This window comes from Rattus norvegicus, chromosome 11 (genome assembly GCF_036323735.1).
Source record: "Rattus norvegicus strain BN/NHsdMcwi chromosome 11, GRCr8, whole genome shotgun sequence".
NCBI classification, from domain to species: domain Eukaryota; kingdom Metazoa; phylum Chordata; class Mammalia; order Rodentia; family Muridae; genus Rattus; species Rattus norvegicus.
The window spans coordinates 88,737,739-88,760,124 of NC_086029.1; positions in this window are offsets into that span (position 1 = coordinate 88,737,739).

Genomic DNA, 22,386 nt, shown 5'->3' on the forward strand with positions numbered 1-22,386 from the left:
TCCAATAGTACGGCTGTCAATGGAGCCACAAGGTATCTAATGCAATCCTAATATTGAGCCTTTGCCAAATGTTTCTTGTCAAGATATTCATAAATAAGTATTATATAAGAACTTTCTTAAAAGCCTATACCAGTTTCCATTCTTGATGATATAGTTTAATAGACCGAGGGATTTGGTTTATTTTGTTAAATTTTATGACAAAATTTTTAATGTATAGACAAAGTCGTAAACTATAGTGCTTAAAAAAATTCATCCCACTACAACCCATGGAAAGAATACCGAACAGAAAGTCATCAGGCCACAGTGCTGCTCTTCCCTCAGCTAGCGGGCAAATCACAGAGGCAGACGAGAGGCAATTTCTGCGGACAGAAGACTCTCAGGCTTCTCTCCTGCTGAAATGAGAAGGGCTAAGCAGGGAAGCCAAAGATTCTGCACTTCACTTACTCAGCCCAAACCTTCTTTCAACAACTCAGACCTTGACATTTTCCAGGAAGCTTTGTGCTCTGCTGATAGGCCTTGGAAAAGCCTGGGGAGGTAAGAGTATAAACTGATGCTTCGGGGAGTCTTTGCCAGCAGTGCAAACCTCCGTCCCGCTAGTACACAGCACCTAGCTCTCTGATGTCAGTCTACAGAGGAGACTCTGCCGACTTCAATGAGCCTCAGAGACTATGAAGGTGAGAAGGATTATAGAACAGATGTATTTCTCTCTGCCATGCACAGCTCTCCCTGCCACCAGACTTCTTGCAAGCAGCGGGTCTCAAACTTTACTATGGACCAGAAATATCAGAAGTTTAGAAGGGGTACATACAAGAATCAAAGATGAGTTGAATAACTTAAGAATATATAAACCAAATAAATGGTATTAACAAACATAGAAATGTAAGAGTGTGGATAAGCAAACACTGTTCATTTAGTGAAAGCCGCTCCCAGGGCCTAACACTGGTTTCTCAGTATCTTCAGTGAGGTTCTTCACAGTCAGACGTTCCTTTGCCAGGCTGATGGATCCAGAGCTAACCTACCCTCACTGTTCTAGGGTAATCCCAACACAAAACTCCTCAGATAGACCTGTTCAGACTTGGAATAAAGAATTTCTTATTCTGCTCCTTTTAGTGGAGTTTGATTATATATCTATAGCTAACTAACATAAGTGTAAATAAAGGACTCTTTTTCATTCTGAAAAGCAAGTCAGATATTTGAAAACACCATGTGAAGAGTGCTGGGTTTCGTTTTATTTTTCTACGAGAAGTGATATAAGATTAGTAGCCGACTCAGATAGAAGACTGGGCAGTGGGGATCCTGGAGGGACGAAAGGGAACGCTAATTTCAGCAACAAAGGTGCTTTGTCAGGAGTTTACTGCATTTACTCTTCTCTCCATATTGAACCTGGGAAAGTGACATGTGCCATGTCAAGATATCACTGATTTACCTGTGTATTTACATACCTAAAATTCTTCATTTTTTTCCCAGAAGCCCTTCTAGTGAAGTGACTATTTTTACTCTGCAATTTATATACTTTTCTTCCGTTGTCATTGTTCTTCCTTTTTATTTAATGAATGAATCAATGGAATAACCATACACGCCTCTACTGTACTTGGAATGCACTGATTATTTTCTCTCTTCATTTTAAATTCTAACATACAGAAAACAACTTGTGGAGATATGAAAACATTGTGTAGTAGAGAAGGAAAGACTGCTTTGCTCTGGGTTCTTTGGTAGAACATTTGCTTATTATCAGAAATACTATTCTACGTGCATTTTGGTAAATTTTCTCTGCCTCCTTTGTTTAGTTCTTAATTAGGAGAGGGATTTTTTTTTCTTTTTTTTTTTTCTTTTTTTTTTTTTTCGGAGCTGGGGACCGAACCCAGGGCCTTACTCTTGCTAGGCAAGCACTCTACCACTGAGCTAAATCCCCAACCCCGAGATTTTTTGCTTGTTTGTTTGTTTGTTTTATTTTTTTTTCTTTTACTTTTTTTTAACCCCGAGATTTTTAATTATTCTAGAGACTGTCATTTTGTATTTTAGTGTAACACAATTCTTCCTCAAAGACGTCTTATTCTTTCAATTATTATGAATAATACCTGGAAATTTATTTCTTATAAACTGTGTTGAATGTGTTTATAATATAATAACTGATTAATGTTTGGTTATCCCCATCTCTAAGACAGTATCCTTCAATGTATGCCAGATTGACCTTGAATTCTCATCTTCTTGCCTCACCCTCCTAAGTAAGGTCATTTTTTAAAAGCTGTTTCAAACCCTTTAACCCAATTCCCCATGTTGCGATGGCCCCATAACCACAAAATTAATTTTGTTGCTATTAAATAATATTGCTTTTATATTTTGCTTATAATTTTGCTACTATTATTAATTGTAATGTAAATATCTGTGTTTTCTTATGGTCTTAGGGAAACAATGTGAAACCTTGTTTGACTCTCAAAAGGGTCATGACCCACAGGCTGAGAACCTCTCTTCTAGGGCAATATTAGTTTATTCTATATTGTAAAAGTGTGTGTGTGTGTGTGTGTGTGTGTGTGTGTGTGTGTGTTATAGAAAACAAAGCACTATGTCTTATTTTGGAAAACATTTCCCTAACATTTATTTAGAAAGAATATTCCAAGTATATTATAAGAAACTAGGGCTGTCAGTTCCACAGTTATTATTAAGTAGCTATGGGAAGCTTCACTATGTAGGAGAGCACTTTGAAAGCCACAGTATGATCATAATACAAGAATACAGATTTTATTTTTAAAGTAACATTAGAAATTAAAATAGAGCAAGGCCAGCATTTGAGATGTAGATGAAGGTGGATCTCTGTGAGTTCAAGTCCAGCCAGGACTACATGATGAAACTGTCTTCATCACACAAAAAAAGTGAAATCAAATTCAAACTGTTACATTTATGTAAAATAATTTGGATTTTTACCAATTTCTAAATCTCACTAATATGAAAACACTTGCAACCACATTAAAGTCATTCTAATGAGAGATATGGACAACAGAGCATACTCAAAACTTATCAGTGATGGGCAGCAAATTTGCAAGAACCCATGTAGGAAAATATATTATCAAATAAAAATTGAAATTTTCATTAAATTTTATAAAATGTTATTAAAATTGTATAAACATCATTAATATTTTCATAAGCTCTATTTAATAATAATAACACTGACAAAATAAAATAGCAGGGCAAGAGTTTTTAAAAACTTGCCACAGTTTGTCCCCAGAGACTCATGGAAATCAGTGGAGGAAAAATTCTCCTAAAATTGGACAAAAATCTTAGAACAAAGAGAAAATAAAGATTGCTTATAAATGTTAAAATATGTTTCCTTACTAGGAAAATGCAAATAAAATAAAAAAATGTTCAATACAAAATAAAAGGTCAAAGGCAATCCAAGTTACTCTACAGGTTTAATAAAAGAGACAGTGTTGACAGGTGTATTAACTACCACACCTTGCTTTGCCTTTACTTTTTTCTTAGAATTCTACATTTGAGTGCTGTAGTTAAGCCATTTTTACTCCTCCTTGTCTTCCCTTCAACTCCTGAGTTCCCTCAGCCCCTGTCAATTCCGTCTCTCTTCTTTCATTACCTATATGTATATGGCACATGTAAATGTATAATGAGTACACATATGTATGTATGCATGCATGCATGGGTGTACCCTACTGCATGTATTTGGTGTTGCTTATCTATAAACTCGTGTAGAGATGACCAGCTGTGGTTTGCTAACCTATCAAGAGGTTCATCCCTCGGGGAACAGATGCTGGTACCCTTCATTTGGAAAAGCAGCCTTGTGAGATTTTCCCATCCACGTTGGCATATCAGTCAGTGTTGTCACTGTGCAGGTCTTGTTTAAGTGACAATATTTTGAGACTTTGTGAGTTCAACTGCTGTGAGATAGCATTCTGTAGATAAGAGAGGGAAGCTTAGGTTTAGTAACTGCATAGTACATGATTCACAGGGGCTGGGCACACCACTGTCATTTATTTTCTGCATTTTGACCCGTTCTAGATCACTGTAATAACTTCTGGCTGGGTGAGAGCTGAACATCTCTGTGGGTACAGTGATAGGTATTTAAAGTGGCATTAGGAAGGACATTTGTTTAGGAAAATGGCAGCAGTAGGCTCTCATTCTAGAGTCTATGGAGTCTAGAATCTAGGGAGTGGAGTAAGTTTACAGTGCCAGGTCTGTATTTCTTCTGACTTTACTGCTCGAAAGTCCAATTAAGCAGCTGTTGGTTATCCCCAAGACAGAAAGACATTTCTTACACCATCTTTTCGGGCTGGTTACTACTGTGACGAGACCTTCCAACTGGGTAGGCTATTGATTGCTTTTCTCCCTTGGCAGCTTGCATGGCAACTCTCAGTATTGTGAGAACTAGTCCTCAGGGAGGTGGCACTGAGGTAGTTCCATCTCTATTCTTCTAAATCTTGTGTCACAATTCTACCCATGCACCAAAAGTGTATATGCCTGCCCCTCAGGGTGCAGCTTTCACTGGGAAGTGCTGTTTCATTCAGAGTGAACCACAGCCATGGAAGAGAAGGAAAATTATGTAAGGCATCCTCGTCACTGAACAGATTCTTTAGGTTCAAACTTAGTTTTGAGATAACCTTAAGCAAGTTATACAACATTGGCTTCTCTGCCTACCTTAGAAAGATTAGTAAATTTACATGAGTTAATACATTATCATGTATTAGCAACACCAATTCCAGCCAGGATATCAGCATAGGGTTCATTCCAAAGCATGTTTTTTCATTCTCTGAAATGTAAACCAGCAGAGAGTTGGGGAATCTCAGGGATACCATCCACACTTCTGAGAGTCAGGAGAGTAATCTTCAGCTCAGAGGTGTTCTGAGTGGCATAGATCCAAAGCTTTGGTCCAGCAGCCCGTACCAGGGTCATTTGGTTATCATGAACGTGGGGAGATTTATTACTGTGAGTTCAACAGCACCATCCCACCCAGCTAAGAAAAACCCAACCACAACCAAACAAAAGTCAGGGCATGCTTGTCTAGAGATGTCCAGAGAATTTTCCCAGAAAGTATCTGAAGGAGAGCTGGCACATGTAGAAGAAATATTTGTGGCAAAAAAAATTGAAATAGGAAGGCAGCTCAGATGTAACCTTAAAGAATACCTACCTTATCCTTTTGCCTTGAAATAGTTAGTTTCTTGCAGCCATTATGTCCTTACCAAGTACGTATAATGCTTACTACTCAGAAGGTATGAGTAGTCTCATTTACACAAGAAAACAAATTGAGGATCATAGATTTTAAAGTAGCAATGTGGCTGACATTCAGGTCTTGGCTACTTAACTACCACACCACTGGTCTTTTCTTCAATTTACTCTCCTCAACTCTTTTATTTTCTCTTAAGAATGATTTAAAATATGTTTTCTCTCAATGTTGGTAGAGTGATAATATCAAAGAGAAAGACTTTTTTAAAAAAGTAGAGAGTTGAGCAATTCTGACAATTACCAAGAATGTTTGATTTCAATCTTTCAGGTAAGCTATTTACTTATTAAAAGCCATGCAACCTTTTGAAGCTCGACACAATTGTACAGGATGACTGGGTAGAGCATGGAAGTCCTACTTCCCCTTCATCTTTAGCCAGAACACTGGATTGCGGCCTTGCCAGCTAGTGAGTCGGGCATGTTGGGACATTGTTAGGCAGGAACCTAGAGGTCTGGTAGAAGAGACCTTAAGACTGTAGTAAGATGATCTGAAGTCAAACACTACATGAATTCTAACTTACTATTGGCAGCCGTAAACCTTTGTCTCTTTACACATCACCCTCCCATGTGTTGAGTAGAGAGATGGGAGTCAGTGGCTAAGAAAATCCCACCTGACTTCTTACTCCTTCACTCGTCTGACTTCTTCCTCTGTGACTGTGGACAAGTTGAACCTCTGTTTCCTCACCAGTTATTTATAATAATTTTTGTCCTGGTCACCCATCTCTCTGGAAGGATGAATGCATAAATAGGAAACTAAATACAAATTTAACTATAAAATATGGTATGTCTTGTAATTAACTGCTAGTAACTAATTTTTTTAATTACAGTGTTAGCGTGTAGAAAAAAATGAGTGATCTTCACAGGGCTCTTGATGGGTTAAAAGTTTGGGCATCTGGTGAAATACTGGCCTCAGCTGTCTAAGTGACATCTCAGTGGGTCAAGTTTCTCTTCTCTTTCCAGACCATCTGCTCACAGCTTGTCGTGATAAACACTTCTGAGTTACAAAGCAGAGAGTACACAGCAACCAGAGAGGGACAGTGTCTTGGATCTTGACTAGACAATAATATTAGAACAAAACAACATTCAGGCATCCACCCTTCACCCAACCCCACCCCACCCTGCTTGTCTGCCCTGGCTCTACCTTCCCTGCCTGTGCCTTGCCTGTGTTTCTAAGCTGTCTGTTGGACTACAGGCTTCATTCAGGTAAGATATAAAGTTAACAGAAGCGACTGGAGCAGGAGCAGAGACATTCCTTTTGGGTCAAAACAATACCAGGTGGAGCATCTAAGTGTCACTTAACCATAGCTCAAGAAAGTAGAGTATGCCATGTGGTTACACTTGCTAGAATAGAATTCTCTCACCACAGTGTCCTGAGGACAAGGACACTTGGTTTATCTGGACCCTGCAATTTGTTCTCAGACTTCTGCAGAACTACTGATCCCCACTCAGTATCCTCCCTTTTCACATCACTGTTGTCTTTAAGTCTGTGATCAGATTAATGGCAAATGATATGCATAAGACAGGCCTCAAAAGAAGCACAAACAGACAATGAATGCATGAAATATGTTTGATTTCTTCATCTCTCAAAGAAATGGAATAAATATGATATTTAAATTCCATTTGACACTAGCCAGAACAGCTACCATTTTAAAAGTAACAAATGCTGGAGTGGTTTGGTAAAAATAAGAAAAACAATTTTAAAAGAATCTTTCTATACTGTTGGTAGAAATATCCAAGTCTAGGCATTATGGAAATTGATACAGAGGTTCCACATAAAAGCTAAATATACGAGTAGTACATCATTCAGCTATAAGAGACCTGAGCATAAAATCAAAGGAAATGAGGTCCAAGTTGAGAGTACATACCTGCACACACAGGTATTATAGAGCAAGTAGTCACCGTAGCCAAGATACTGAATCAGCACTATTGACGACTGCCAAGCTATTCAACTAGAGCCCTGAAAATGTGAAATAAAGGGCACAATACATTGTTATTCAACCAGGAAGAAAAAATGAAATCTTGTCATTTGAAGAAAAAATAGATACAATAGATTAAACTTGTAGATCAAATAGATTAAACTGGAAGCCAGCATGTTAAGTACAATTTAGTATAAAATGTTTTCTCACCTAGGTGAAAACAAAACCGGATGGGGAGAAAGGAGAGGAAGAGAGCAAGGCTGAGGAGAAGGCAAGGTTGTGAACTGGGGAGGGATCCAGAGAGTTGGGAGTAAAGGGGAATGGGTGTGACTAATGCACGGTCACACATGCTTTTGGAATGTCACAATGAATCTCACTTGTTTGTACAGTTATTGCTAATAATTATAATGACAAGCATCTTAGAATGTGGCACACAGGGGATAGCAATATGTATTTTTCTAGTCTTTCAAAAGAACATCTTGGTGAGAAGCTCTTGGTTGGACAACTGAGGATTGCATTCTTTAAATTTTATAGCCACGATCCTTGTTGCAGAACAAGGGAGGCCAGTCATCAAGGTTGGGGCTCAGACTCCTCACTTGTGTGCCCTTATGAAGAGTCAGGAATTCTACAGGAGCTCTCCATGTTTCTTCCTTCAGCTCCTGATGCTCTGTGTCTTAAACACTTGGCTACATTGATTGTCAAGATCTGTTGCCATTCTACTGGAGCTATAATAAACCAAACCACCTCCCAAACCATGTAAGTTATAACATCAAAATGACCTTGACTAAACCCAGAGTCCTATTAGTGATTATTTTCTAACTGTGCGATGTCAGAGGATATTTTTTAAAATTATCCTTGACTAGAGTTTCTCATTAACTTCTCATAAATATAAATTCTTTATGCAATAAAAATCATAGAGGAGGAAGTTTTACTAAGGAATAAAGGAAGGGATGATATCAGAGGAAGGGCAGAATGTAACAGCATTTCCCATTTTATGCAGAAAAATGATATTCTTGTCTAATAGTCTCCTTTGTATCAGTAAATTCATCTATATGCTTCCCACTGGAAGAAATAAAATTATGTTTATTTCTCCCTAAAATACACTATACCCCCTGTCTCCTTCTCTCTCTCTCTCTCTCTCTCTCTCTCTCTCTCTCTCTCTCTCTCTCTCTCTTTCTCTCTGACTTTGCTTAGGTAACACATTTCAAACATTTGCCTGAAGAACAGAAATTACAGAAAACACTCATGTGCCAAGTACTGTGTGTTATGGGATTCAGGCCATAAATAAATGATATAAACTCTGTTTTTCCAGATGTGGCATAACCAAATTTTTATACTTGTGGGGAAGGGTAGATTGCAGACCTACTATTATAGGACACCAGTTCAACTCCTAGTTAGTTACCAGCATGATAACTTGTGTTAGGACTAAGCATTTCAACACCTAGAAGGAAATAGTGAACATAGCCAAATGTTGGGAGAGTGAACCCCAAAGTGATATACACACATGCTCAGGTGACCAGAATTTACAGTAGAAATTGATAAAGCAACAACAGCTCAAATATACAGGTAAATGAATAGCTACATGGATCAGTACAGATAGATTGCAAACACAGCCATGATTTGAAAGCATGCTTCAAATCCCTACATGTAATATGGCTTCGAATCCCTACATGTAATATGGCTGGTCTTATGTGCATAGAGATTGAAACAATCTGTTAAGCAATATAGTGCTTGGAGACATCAACTGAAAACTAAGCAAAAATAAATAAAAATTGACACTGAGAATGCTATTAAGAGTTAACATTCAGAATACTATGGCCTTTGGAAAAGGGGGAAAGATGATTTAAAAGATTCAGACCACCTGGTGACCAACAAAGATGTTTCAGTATACTGAGGAAAGCAGAAGTAGTTGTATCACCATGCTTCGGGTCCCCAGAAATGTGTGCAGATAATGACACTTCAAATAAAAGAATTAATGTAATGTATACCAAATGGAACAATATTCATACCAAAACTAAATTGATCTCATCTTCCAAACCTGTTCAATATTTCCTCCCAAATTTGAGGAGTTATATCTGGGTCTTATCATCTCTGATCACAATGGGAGGTTTTATTCCTTTCAATTTCTGTTCTATGTTGCCATGCTTGTTCTTTGCGCTATATAGCTGTTTTCAGTATCTTGACGTGGACTTCCTAGGTATTTGGTGCCTTGCCCCAGGCCCTTTCTCAACAGCATCTTATATTTGAGAAATAATAGAAGTGAAATCCCCACCCATATTTTCAGTGGACCCAGGGGTCTTGAGTGGCACCTTCCATAGCATTTCAATCCTCTCCCTTTCTGTAGCAAGTCCTTGCTCCCTTTGTCCCTTGAGAGGCTCTGCCAGAGCCTAACCAATACAGATGCAGATGCTTGCAGCCAGCTATCAGAGTGAGCACAGAGGCTCCAATGGAGGAGTTAAGGGGAGGACTGAAGGAGCTGAAGGGGTTTGCAACCCCATAAAAAGAACAACAATATCAACCAACCAGAACTCCCCAAAGCTCCAAGGGACTAAACCACCAACCAAAGAGTACACATGGAAGGACTGATGGTTTCAGCCGCATATGTAGCAGAGGATGGCCTTGTCTGGCATCAGTGGGAGGGGAGGCCCTTGGTTCTGTGAAAGTTCGATGCCCAGTGTAGGGGAAGGCTAGGGAGGAGTGGGTGGATAGATGGGGGAACACCATCATAGAGCAGGGGAAGAAGGATGAGATAGGGGGGTTGTGGAGAGGAAATTGGGACGGGGAACAACATTTGAAAGGTTAATAAATAAAATAACCAATAAAAAGTCCTTATGCCTCTACACTAATTATAGGCATGATGAGGTAAGATACAGTCAAAACCACCCAACAATTTTTTTTGAGGATTCACCACATTCACAGGCCAAAATTGATGTATACACAGAATGCTTAGTCATAAGTGTGGACTCTCAGAAAAATCTAGAATTTTTGATTCTGGTAGATTGAGGTTACTAGCATTTCCTAGAGCTAGAGAATATCTGCTGGAGATCTCATTAGATCGAAGTCATAATATCAAGATCAGAAATGAAAGTTCTTGACAGAAAAGCCTAATATTCATCACTATGGGTATTTCAAGCCTACAAGACAGCACAGGGACACGAATTGTGTAAGCAATGTGAAGCAAAATGTACTCTTATTGTCATGCCTGTTTCTAAAAAGTCCAGCAGGAAGATAATTTGGGTTTGTGAAAGCAGAAGAAATTTAACAAGTATGGGAGTCAAATTTATATGAATCAAAGTAGTGACAGACACAAGAAGGCACAGAAACCAAAGGTTAAGTTTTCATATTTTATTTTTATCCGCAGAGCATGTAAAAGATATTTCACCTGTAAAGATAAATCAAAATAAATAAGCAATTAAATAATTTGAAAGATCAGTATTAAAACTGATTCATTCAAAAATAACATTTAGGAAGCATTAAGAATGCAAAGTAAAACAAAAAGAAATAGAAAATATAAGAATAAATGTGGGAGTTGTGATCAAAATAAACAGAAAATATGGCAGCCACCAAACAGTAGCACAGGAATCATCATAATAAAACATAACACAATTCTCATTGAAATAAAAGTAAATACTAGTTCACTTATTGGGAGAACTTACTGCCAGAGCAAGAATAAATGAATTTATATACCATCAACATTTGCCTTCATAGCTTAAAATACCAGACTAAAGGACAAAAGGTGTATAGTCTCCACAGTGGAGGAGACTGAGGAAGAAAAGACAAACCATGGGAGGATGCAGTGGGGTTGGAAGTCAGCTTTACACTTATTCTTCCAAACACTAACCAAAGCCTTTAAGGAAACCACACGCCTGGGGACAAAAGCGAGCCAACATCACTGAATCCTGCTGCCCCCTAAGCTGCAATGCATTCCTCGAAGGTTCTATCTCCTCTGCTAATCATGTGCATTCCTCGAAGGTTCTATCTCCTCTGCTAATCATGTGCATCCCTCTTAGCCTATGTGTCAGAATGCTAAATACCTACTTGCATGCATAAAAAGTTCTATGTGCTAATTTTTACAAATTGAAATGGCGCTACACTATTTGCGCCAACCACTGTGGTTGAAACTCTAGTACCTTCTGCAGAATCCCGCTGCATTAACCACTGCTGTCATTCACAGTTGTTGCCGCTGAGTCGGACTACTGATCCTCTTCATCCTTAAGAGCTTGCACAGTATCTCCCAGTAATGTAAACACTAGTCCTCAAAGAGAAGGCTTTCATGTCAAATCCAGCTCAGTTCAGCAGAGTCCTGTGTGCAAAGTGGGTATGGTCTTCAGTAATAAGGACTTATCTCCAACTTCTGGGAGGCAGTCAAGGTCAAGAGCTATTATCTATACAGTTTGGGGAGGTCCTGGACACCTTTGACGAATAATTCTAAAGGAGATATATTTGTTAGTCTATGACTCTTGAGGGAATCATCCAACTTCGTTTATACACCAGACACCACACACACACACACACACACACACACACACACGTGCGCACAACTTAAAGTATATATAAAATGATATGATTGCTTTGTCTTTTTTAAAATGACTGTAGTGTTATTTATACACCTCCTCTGTATTGTTCTCCCTCCTGCCTTCGTATTGTTCTCCTCACTCTGCTTTTCCACTGAACCGTGAGTTACTCTAGGCAGGAGCACCTAAGTGTTGCACAATTTCACCCTAGCCAAGAGTAAAGGCACAAAAAACATTAAAAGGTAGTGACGTGAGCATTGAAGAGGCAGAACCCAGAGCTGTATACCAGGTCTCCAAGTTTATCTTGGCAAATGTCCTGTAATACTCTGTCTTACATTTCTGAAAACTAAGAAGAGACTAGAAGACCAGGGTACTTTCTTCCTCTTCTGACATTCTCAACCATAATTCTCCAAAGACATATATTTTCTTAGAGCTCATGAATACACTCTAAGATATTTCTATTTCACAATCCTGACAAGTAGGATTTTTTTGTTTAATAATCTATGATGTTTAATACTAACAGGCATTCACTTAAATTCTAATGGAAATTATTACCCCAAACTGATAATTTTTGATAGGGATGTTCTTACAGATTTGGACAGGTAGCTGTTTTCTGGTAAGCCACTGCACCAGGGAGTAAGACTGATGCTCTTGCCACCGTCCTCTGCCAGGATATGCCATCATGTCAATCCAGGCTTAGCTGCTCTTCCACCCACCCCATGGATACCAACTTGTGATTATACCTCTTGGGCTGGAGAGATGGCTCAGCGGTTAAGAGCACTGACTGCTCCAGAGGTCCTGAGTTCAATTCCCAGCAACCACATGGTGGCCGATAACCATCTTTAATGGTAAGTGATGCCCTCTTCTGGTGTGTCTGAAGACAGCTACACTGTACTCCTATATATTAAAAATAAATAAATCTTAAAGAAAAAAGATTTTCCCACTGGCCCATCTCCCATATTACATGAGCAAGAATATTTGGCTAGAAGCATGCCTTTAAAGATAAATTATTTTCCCTGTGATGGTTCAAGTAATATCTGTCACCATTTCTCAGAGATAAAAGGAAAGTTCATCACATGTCTTATTGCCGCATGTATTTTGCATTTTAATATTTGTCTGCCCAGGGTACTAAACTCAGAAAATATGTAGGAAGTTGGACCCCTACACATGGTACACTACAACTACAATTTTAAGAAGCCTCAAGTGAAATAGGGTCATCTTCAGTGTAAACACCAAAATAGCCTAATACTCTTTCAGATAAGAATTTCATATATTAGATTTGATTGCATGAGTTGTGTATATGTTTGTTAAGGAAAACATATGGAGCAAAATAGTTTAATCTATTAATATACATTCAAAATAGACATTAATATAATAATGGCCAAAGAAACTAAAAATGTTTAAGAAGGAAGCAATATAGACCACAGAGATGATACTCATTTTTGATACCTTTGACTTCTCCTCAAGAATCCTGGTGAAATGCCACTATGCCTATTCCTGGCATTACTCTATCCTTCCTTCAGCAAAGTTCAACATAGTTCATGTCAAAATACTAGGCAAAAATAATTGGCTTTTGGTCTAGGACTTGTGACAAAACAAGGAAACTCATCATAATCATTAGCCCAGTTTAAGGCCTCATATTAAGGGTCCAAGCTGACTGTGTGATCTTAAGACTCAAACTACGGGAGGATCCCTTCTCAATGTGTTTGTTGTTATCAAATTCTCTCCTTCCCTCAATTCCTCACCGACCTGGATGATGTATTCTTCTACTGTATGGTCAACCTACCAAGGACAACACTCTTTAAGACCTTACTCTCCCTCTCCCAGTAACTGTCAAATGCCAGTAGGTTCTCAGCCTGGGGTGTGACTTCATTCTCATGATCATCTCTCTGTTGTCACTGGGATTTGGTCCAGTTTGAGTTTGCACAGTGCTTGTAGAGAACATTGCCTTTCTCACAAAGACATTTTCATGTCCTATACAACTACAGGACAGGTGCTTGGGTATCTTGGACCTTAACAGTAATGCTTGCAATGACAGACCAGTTCATCTACACGGCCTGTTTTGCATTACAACTATCATAACTAGAATAGAAGCTAGTAACTGAACTTTGGGGAAGCCGGGCCTTCACTAGCTCTCTGAAAAGTCCCTGTGGTTTCTCATCTTTATTTCTCAGTTCCCTTCATGGAGCTTGTGATGCAGCTGACCATATCCTTTCAGAACAATAGAGATAGATTGCTTTCACCTATGACCTATGACCTAGACTGAAAGAGTTCTATCCATTCACACAGTGAATTTCTACTACTTGGTGTTGTTCATGCTGCATGTTTAGAAGTCTTATGTTTACACTTGCCTAGAAATCAGGTTATTAAGACATGCCACATGAGAAAAAAGCACTATAGGGCTTAAGCTTATTCTGGAAAAAAAGAAAATATATTTAAGTCACCAAGGGACACTTAATGAATGTTCTTTAGCAAAAGCAGTGAGACCAGGTTACCCAAGATTATTTCGTGTTTCTTGGTCTTTTATTCTGTTTGTGGAGCTTTTCCTGTGGATTCAAATATTTTATTAAAATTGGGTAAGCTTAAAATACTTTCAAATATCTTTTTCTGCATATTAACTACACAAAGTGAGACATAGGCTTATAGTTCTATCTGATCCCCTATTCTCTCAGGAATAAGAATAAAATCTCTACTTTTGGTAAATTATCCTTGGCAAGACTGGAAGTAAAAGACTGGAAAATTGCTTCAGTGGGTAGAGGTTCCTGCCACCAAGCCTGGGGATCAGAGTTCAATCCCTGTGTCCCACAAGGTGGAAGACAGAAGTCCTAGACATTATTATCTGACTTCCATATGCACATAACACATATACTAACACCGCCACCTACCCCTGATGCACAGACACAAAATAAATGAATAAAAAATGTAGTATTTATTTTGAGATTGAAAATTAGTCCTGGAGGTAATCATTAGAAGTATTCAGTGTTGTGGCATTTAATAAAAGTCTAAAACCACATCTTAAACCTTGAGATTAGTGAACATGGATAGTGAACAATGTTCTGACAGTTGTCTAGCTATAGAACATTATTTTTCCTTAGAAAACATACTTGGAACATTACCCTTCTTTGAGATTCCTACTATACCTTCCATTAAATACAATTTGTTTATTTTTAACCAAGAATCAAGAGCTGCTTTCATTAAATCTTACCCTGACAAGAAAGAGTGGATTCGGGTGAGGGAGCTTGTCTTTCATGCTGGTTCTGCCCCTTTGCCTATCCTGATAAAGCCCTCCACTTAGGCTTCTTATGAATATACTAGGATATTAAAATGAATGTGACTATTTGAGGCTGGTCAAGCAAAGACAGGAGAATCAGGACAGAACAATACAGCGCAGTTTGTTGGTATAAAAAACATTATTTTTGACCCCTGACCCCAGGCAGTAACACTCTGCACTCGGGTGAGGCAAAGTGAGCTGATGCTTTGCACTGCGTCCCTGAGGTGCAGCTCCTACACTCTTACCTGCCCATCCCCATCCCCACCCCCAGGCCCGAATCAATGTCATTCTTTCTGCCCACACACAAGTCTCCTTCCTTTCAAGTCTCCAAAATGGCAATGTTTCCTTCCCCACCCCTCCCATTTATACAAATCTATGACTTTTGAGCTCATAAACCCCATTCAACCACAGAAGGGCTTTCAAACCTCAAAATCTAAGGGCCAGTAATATTTTCCACTTTATTCTTGCCGTGACATCATTTCTTCTTTGGCACAGGTGAAGAGTGCTTACCAGCTGAAAGGAAGAAGATTCTAACTTGAAGCATCATAAGTAAAAAGCTACAGAATCAATGTTTCCAAAAATGTTATCTCAGGATAACTTCTAAATGCCCTGGAGAGAGGAGAAAGGATACAAGTTCAAAGGAGTATATTAGTACTTTGTTATTTTAGGACTTTGAGAACAAGTAGAGATCAATTAGATTTTTTTCACCCTTCATGAGAGACACCTCCATCCAGATAGAGAAAATATCCCACTCAATGTGAAATCATGAATTATTGCAAGATAATGGAATTCTAGACCAACTATTGATCTTTTTAATTTGTTTTAGAGTAAATGAAATTGTTTTTTAATACCTTATTGTTCTTTGGAGTGTCTGTGTGAGTGTGTGTATGTGAGTGTGTGTGTGAGTGTGTGTGTGTGAGTGTGTGAGTGAGTGTGTGTGTGTGAGTGTGTGAGTGTGTGTGTGAGTGTGTGTGAGTGTGTCTATGTGTGTGAGTGTGTGTCTGTGTGTGACTGTGTGTCTGTGTGTGTGTCTGTGTGTGTCTGTGTGTGTGAGTGTGTGTCTGTGTGTGAGTGTGTGTGAGTGTGTCTATGTGTGTGAGTTTGTGTCTGTGTGTGACTGTGTGTCTGTGTGTGTGTCTGTGTGTGTGTTTGAGTGTGTGTGTGTGAGTGTGTGTGTGTGTGAGTGTGTCTGTGTGTGTGAGTGTGTGTCTGTGTGTGTGTCTGTGTGTGTGTTTGAGTGTGTCTGTGTGTGAGTGTGTGTGTGAGTGTGTGTGTGACTGTGTGTGTGACTGTGTCTGTGTGTGTGAGTGTGTCTGTGTGTGTGTCTGTGTGTGTGTTTGAGTGTGTCTGTGTGTGTGAGTGTGTGTGTGTCTGTGTGTATGTCTGTGTATGTGTGAGTGTGTGTGTGTCTGTGTGTGTGAGTGTGTATGTGTGTATGAGTGTGTGTGTGTGATTGTGTGAGTGTGTGTGTGTGAGTGTGTGTGTGTGTGTGTGTGTGTGCGTGTGTGTGTCCTCACTGTCATCCAGTCATAGGCCAGTATTCTGGAGTTGGTTCTTCTACCATGTGTGCCCAGGGATCAAACTCAGGTAACCAGGTTTGGCAGGAAATGTCTCCTACCTCTGAGAAATTTTATTGGCAATATTAGTAAAAAAAATATATATATATATCCGAAATTAAAAAAAACAACTAAATGTTAAAGCAAACATTTTCTCCATTTATTAGTTCATTTGACCGTAGGCAACCCCCAAAACCTCTCCCATGCTAGCTGTTAAGTGGAGATAATACTCATTGGAAGGCTTGCTATAACTAACATGTTCTGTAAGCCAACTGGGATGGCTTGTGACACGATGGTCTCCTGTAATCAAAGTTCATACACATAGTGATCAATGGCCATCTGAACGTGTCAATAAAAGATGCTACTTAGCTGTTCAACTACGAAAGTATTTAGTGGCAAGCTATGGTAAAGGCCTGAATATCCCTTAGAAGGCATGGCTAAATCAAAGAACTCTTTAACTTTCATTATCCCATTCTAGAGAAAACCATGTGAGCAGTTAGGAAGCATCTGCAAATACAACTGTAATTGAGACAGTTCAGACTGACAGGAAAAAGAAAAGAATGAAGGAATTCTAGGTAGATTTCTAATATAGTTTCAACCAAACAATAACAACAACAGCAACAACAGCAGCAGCAACAACAACTGAGCCCTCTGTGAGGTAAGAGTATACTTTCAAGGTGGCAAAACCATTTCATTGTTTAGCAATGTTTACATTTCCAATTTAGGTGTCTAGAGTGAGTCACATGACCATCTCCAGGGTACTTGAGGGGCAGGAGACATCCATCTCAGCCTTGTTCAGATTCTTTCTCCACCTTAGCAAAGCATCATGCAGCAACCATTGTTTACGTGGCAAATTGCCTTCCGTAATTGTAGGACACGTTGACACCAAGGGAAAGAGATCAAAACGGACAGGTCTGAGCACCCAATACTCTTGTTTCTGTCTCTCTTATTTCTCTGAGCTCCCTTTTCTTGCTTCCAGTGCCTTCTAAACTGGTACAGCTGCTACATACTGTTTTTAATCTTTCAAGATCATTTGTTGACTTACTGAATTTTCTCACAAAGCCATTTCTTTTGGAATTTGCTCCTTTTTAATTATCCATATCTTCAAATTAAGAGTAAAAGCCCGCTGATAGTTATATCAAAGTGTATCATGTTTATAAAATAAAGGTGAATGGGTTTTTTTTTTTTACTTATTCTCTTTATTTAAATACATGAAAACTATCAATAAAGAGATTCAGGAATGACTGAGGCTTAACAAAATGACTTTCTCCAAAGCACCTCTACCACAAAGACACAGAAATTCAGACAACTTAAATACAGAAATACTTCCCTGTCATGCTCAATCTATCAATAGCAAGTGACACCAATGCTAAGAGATAGTTTACCAAGACTCTTTCATGAACCTTGTCTGATTTAAAATCTATGACAATAGACTTATGGATAAAGTAGAGACCACTTAGATCAGAATTCTGTAAACACAGTGAAATAACAAGTATGACCACCAAGAGCTAAGCTCATAGATTGAGACACAACAGACTCAGGGATGCAGACCACAAGAAATATGTGCTATGCCTAGGAAAGGGAGAATTTTAATTGTCTTATAAATGTGGAAATAATGTTTATTGTCATGAAGATGTTTTAATCAACATGAAATATTTTAAATCCTTCCCTTTCCTACTTGTACTACTGAGAGTTCAAAGGCCACACAAGGTCTGCCCTTAGCCCACAAGTGTTTTAATATGGTGTTACTGAAAAATGTCATCTGTGTGAGCAAATATTTTCCTGTTCCTATCTAATTTTTCCTGACTATACTGGGGTGGTGTGAATTTGTTTATCATTTAACATTTTTGAATCTCTCTCTTCTTGACATTATAAAATCATCAAAATATCTGCTGTCCTCTTACATGACATAAATAACAAAAAGCAAATGGCATTTCTTTTCATTGCACTTATCTAATTTTGTGAATAATCCTTTGAGGTATTAATCTGATTACAAATGTCTCTTTTTCAAGTAATTAGTCAGAGAAGAATCTTCCCACATTTACACAGCATGTTAATGGTAAGAACTGAGATTCGAACACAAATCTTCCTGTATACTCAAGAGTTTTCAATCTTTAGACTAACATACAAATTCATGAGCCTATCCCCAGGCCTACTGTGGTTATCCCAGCACCTCTGCTCAGAGCTTCCTGTGCCTGCCACACTGTTTTCAGCTCTCCCTCCTCTTCACACATGCTTTTGTGTATGTGTGTATGAATGAAGTGATGGAGTTCAACTTTCCAGGTCCAGCTCAAATGTTTTGGCCCTGGAGATACTGTGCAGGTCCAACCCAGTAGTACAATGTGACTCCTCTAGGTACCAGCAAAGGTGAACCATTCATACCTCATGGTCCACTCTAGCAGATGACCTGCAGACAAGAGAACACCTCTGTCCTCCCCATGACGTTGGCAAACTTTGGAAATGAGAGGCTATCTTCCTTAAGCAAGCTTCCAACTTCAGACAGATGGACTCTGTCATGATAACAAAGGTATGGCAGCAAGAATGTGAGCTGGCCTGAGAGTCAGGAAGCAAGATTACATTTCATCTGCATGAAAGACACACACACACACACACACACACACACTGAGAGAGAGAGAAACAGAGACAGAGACAGAGAGACAGAGACAGAGAAACAAGGAGACACAGAGAGAGAAAGACAGATGAAGAAAGGGAGGAGGTCGAAGACACAAATAGAATATTTTAAAGGACAGGATGTAGGCATGACAGAGGGATGTCAGGAATAGGAGGCTAAGTCTCCTCTAGGGACCAAGCTCTCTGATAAGTTACCCAATCCCAAATGGTCAGCCCTAAATACATATGTATACAAGTAACAACACAGGATCTCAGCAGCTTGTATTTGTGTATCTGTGTGTTTGTGTCTGTGTGTATGTATTGTTTGTGTGTGTGTCTTTGTGTGCAAGTATGTATGTGTGTATGTGTGTATATATTTAACACAATTGTTTTTAAAAATAGGTCATGAATTGCGGGATTGGAGGGAGGTAGAAAGGGTATGTAAGTGCAGTAATCCCGTACGCAATTCTCAAAATAAATAACTTTGTAAGTAATACAAGAATAACTTGAAGGGGTTTGCCATGGGGGTGGAGTTGGAGAGGTCTATGAGGGAGCAGATCAGAGACACAGAGCTTGCCAACACTAGTGTTCCCTCAAAATCCCCAGAATTGAAAGAAGTCACAGTTCTATAGTCAATTTTTATCTCAAGTCTGACACATGGACTTCGGTTTGGTGGGTACCATAGCAATCATTTCTGTATGTGGCTGCTGTAGGTATTTCAATACGAGAAAGAAATCTCTTCTAGTTCTTTGCCCCAAATAAGTTTCCTTACATCATTGTGGCTGTAGTCATCTAAGGGATAATTCTCTAAAGGAATCTTCGTTTTATTGTAATAGCATTCCACAGAACTTTTATTATCTAGCACATTTTGTGTTTGCATGGGAGGAAAAAAGCTTTTAATGTGTACTAGAAATTATACTCAAAATAACATTTTAATACTATAGATATTTCTATGTAATCCAGATAAAATCTCAGTCACAGTGGAGAGTATATTGATGAAAACCCAAGGTCGAAATCAGTTTCAACCGGAGGATTTTCTATTAATAATTGCCTGCCTGCTTCTCTTTGTCTGATTGACAAACGCTTTCTCATAGAAACTGTAGGGGTGCTAAATTATTCATCTTCCCTACTGGGAAGTCACGACATATCAAAAGTGTATACATGAATAAATAGAAGTCGAAGTCGATTGCCAGCCTATCTAGCAGGGCAGTAAGAAAAGTCACACTCTACAAAGCTTGGGTTCAACGTTGAGAGGAAGTGTAATTTTCCTTTCAAAGGAGTCATTAGGTTCCATGTCAGCCAGAGTCTAAGCAGAAAACAGATGGCTCACTGTTGCTAAAGAACGTTCAGTAGAAAACAAGTTGTAAAGTTGAGAACAAGATTGAGGTTAAACAAAGTGGGGTGTTGAAGTATCAAATCCTGCTAAGGGGAACAGACAGTTCCAGTACCTGGAGACCTGGTGCGGCAGACGACAGTCCTGTTGCTCCAGTTGCTGTGGCCCACGTGAAAGCCATTGCTAACTGGGACAGAACAGAAGGTTGCACCAGAAAACATTCTTGCCCTGTTTTCCCTAGGCCCAGGCCACTCAGCAATCAGCCCTGTAGGTCCCAGTGGAGGGTAAATAATGATGGCAAATGGATTTGAAGAAGCATAAGGGCTATCTGGTATAGATATTGTCTTGTTGGAAAGGCTGAGCATATTAATGTTGACTAGGTAAATGCTATCTTACAAACATACATACTACTAAAACTTGGGATACAAAAACACTTATCAGCGAGTCCTTAGACTCCATTTGAGGTCCATGCTAGCTATCTTAAGTTGCACTCTCTGCAGTACATTATGTTTAGTACCATATAAAATTGTGACTATAACATTTAAAATTACTTCAATTATTCTGTCCACCTACATTGGATTTTGTTTTGATTACCTACCTGTCTTTTGAGATCTAAAATGACATGTAAATAATTTCAAAATAATGGTTGTTTCTGAGTTGTGGCAATTCTTTTAAATTTTATCCTTTGAACGTCCCTGCATTGATTGAATAATAATGATTATATGCAATTTCAATGACATAATAAAAATTAGAAGCTAAAATATGTATTCCTTTGAGGAGAGAAAATGCACCCTGTGCTTTGGGGATTTTTTTTTTCAGTTTCTTTTCTGTGAGACCTTTATAAACAACCATGGTTATAATTTTTCCTCTTCTTCATTATTTCTATGAAAAAAAATGGGAATGGCCATTGTCAACAGAAGAAAGGTGAATTATGATTGCTCATCTGACAAGGTCACTCTCAAGGTTTGAATCTGGACTACCCCCTAAGGAGATAGTCATCTAGTTTGTGGAAGTGGGTCAGTCAGGGCCTGTATTGTGCCCTGCACTCTCCTCTCTCTCCTTCTATTTCCTGAGTGTCACATGGTGACAGTGCTCCTGTATTACAATGTTCCAACTCACCACAGGCCTACTGCAATGGATTTGAGGCAAGTGGAGTCAAACCTCTCAATCCAGTAGCCCAAACCAATCTTTCCTCATTTAAACTACTTCCCATAGCCATGAAAATTCTGAGTAACACAACCAATACCATCAAAAACATTGTGCCTTCAAAGAACATGCCAGGTTCTGTGGGTTTCAAGTAATTCAGCATGACCAAAGACCCACAGGACAGACTGGCGGCAGCAAGGGACTAGAAGAAGGAAAGGAAGTGTTTGGAAAATGGCCCTGAAATTACAGAAGCATGGAAGCTTTCACGTGTCCTGGTCATTTGTTTTATAATTTGTAATGCTTCACTAGCCTGGTTTGTGTTGGAGCAGGATGCTAAGTTAAAAAAAAAAGTAAATCTATTGCAAGCATTGGTAGAAAAGAGGACGGGGGGCATAGAAGTAAGATTGAAAGGGAAGTTGAATTTGAGGACATTTGTAAGGCTGAATCGGTAGAGATTAACAGGTGCTCAGAGGCTGATAGAGAAGGCTGCCACTGCGGAGGTTGCTGCCTGAGCACAGGCCTTGATAAGAAACAACTAACTTAATTGTCTGCTCAATTACTGGCATTTGGAATTAAACTGCGGGGGAAAGCAAAAGTTGAGTTATACTTCCTTCATGGGCTGGTTTATGTACACACACACACACACACACACACACACACACACACACACACACACACACTTTTCTGAGTTGATGTTTGGCATTGAGCTTGTTTTCCAGGTCTTGACCTTTAGCTGATGACAAAAGGACTGCTGTCACTTTCAACCATCCCAGCTTTACTCAGAGTCTGAGGCATCAGGATTTTAGGTTTGTTT